The following is a 1,988-nucleotide window of genomic DNA, read 5'->3' as shown; positions in this document are numbered from 1 at the left end:
GGGTGTAGGTGTTTTTGGGTGCAGGTGTTTTTGGTTGCAGGTGTTTTTCTCTGCCCCTTGATATTTCCTTCCGAAAAGGGTGAACTCAGGCCTGAGTCTCCACTCACCAAAGGATCCTCCCATGTCTGTGCGGCCTGGGCAGTACATGGGCACCTGGTGAGGTGCTAGGTGAGCCTGCCTGGGGAAGTGGTTCTATCTGCCTCCCTGAGCCTAACACAGTTATCTTGTCGGCACACCCAGGGTCACAGCAGCACCCCTTTGGAGGTCTCCCGGGAGGGTGGGATGGGATAGCACTCGCTCCTCGGGTCAACAGGAAGTCTCTGTAAACACCAGCAGTAATGACTGTGCAGCCTCCGGGCACGCTCGGGCACCATCACCCGGGAACAGGGAGGAGAGGTGCTTCCAGTGGCTCTTGGGTCTGCTGGGGCCTTGTCCTTAGGACCATTATAGCGTCTTCCCAGACAGACAAACTGGGCTCCTTCCTCAAAATAAAAAAGCAAATGAAAGGGGTTTTTTCATCAACTGTTTAGCAACCCAGGCAGGGAAAAAGCAATCAGAGACGTGGAAACAGCCCTGGGGGCCACCGTGCAGGGGCTGTGCTTCCCTGCGGTGAGCCCACAGGGGCCAGGACCACACCGGCAGGAGCTGCGCCCGCCTGGGAAAAGGGGAACAGGAAAAGCATGGCCGGTTGAGCAACTCGGAGTCCAGATTGGGGCCGAGGCAACCACAAGCCCATGGACGCCGCAGCGGGAGGCGAAGGGGCAGGAAGCGCCCTCCATGGGGCCTGCTGCTGCTGGGTGGACGCTGAGGTCTTCCCTGCCAGGGCCATTTCTCAGGACAGACCTGGCCCATTGCACGCCTCGGGAGCCAGCAGCGATTGGCCTAAACAAGCCGTAGCCGCAAAGGATGGACCTCTGAGAGAATAGAATGTGGGCAGGAGTGGGTAGGACCGGGCAGGCTTGAAGGCCCATGGCAAGGTCCCTGGGCAGCAGAGGCACAGGTCGGTGTGGGAAGGTGGACGGGCTCCTTTGTAGACTGGCTGCCTCCTTCATTCCCACTGCAACCAGCACCGTGTCCATTTGGGATGGGAGTCCAGCCTTCAAATCCGAGGGCCAGACAGCTGGTGGCAGAGCCCCTGAGCCCCTTGCTCTGGGCTATGGCTGTCCTGGTAGATCCCCAGCCTGCCTCTCCCAGGAAGCCGCTGGGCTCTCTGGAGTGATGTTGCCATATCCCTGCCTTGGTTACTTCCTGACATCCTCTCTCCTATTTCTGTCTTGGGTGGACACAATTTACTTATAAAACTCTACAAGGGACTGGGCACAGTGGCTCACAACTGTAATCTCAGAAATTTGGGAGGTCAAGGTCAGAAGTTTGCCTGAGGTCAGGAGTTCAAGACCAACCTGGCCAACATGGTAAAACCGCCATCTCTACTAAAAATACAAAAATTAGCCGGGCGTGGTGGCATGCACCTGTAGTCCAGCTACTCAGGAGGCTGAGGCAGGAGAATTGGTTGAACCTGGAAGGCGGAGGTTGCAGCGAGCCGAGATTGCACCACTGTCCTCCAGCCTGGGCGACAGAGCCAGGCTCCATCTCAGAAACAACAAATAAACAAACAAACTCTACAAAGAACTCTATCAGAGAAAGTTCAGAAAAAGAAAAACCATGACCGCTTATCCTACTACCTGAACACCGTAGCTATTGTAATTTTGTTATATTTCCTTTCAGACTTTTCCCCTAATGCCTATTTTTGCATATAATTGAAATCATATCATAGACATAGTTGGGTAGCCAGATGTTCCCCCACACAATCCCATGACCGTTTCACATGCGCTTTCATGCATTTCCTCAGCAGCCCTGATGGATTTGGATTAGGATTGCTGTTTTACACTGAACTTTTTTTTTTGAGATGGAGTCTGTCTCTGTCGCTCAGGCTAGAGTGCAGTGGCGCTATCTTGGCTCACTGCAAGCTCCGCCTCCCGGGTTCCCGC

The sequence above is a fragment of the Colobus angolensis genome, unplaced genomic scaffold (assembly GCF_000951035.1).
Source record: "Colobus angolensis palliatus isolate OR3802 unplaced genomic scaffold, Cang.pa_1.0 Scaffold76, whole genome shotgun sequence".
Taxonomy (NCBI): Eukaryota; Metazoa; Chordata; class Mammalia; order Primates; family Cercopithecidae; genus Colobus; species Colobus angolensis.
This window is presented reverse-complemented; position numbering follows the sequence as displayed.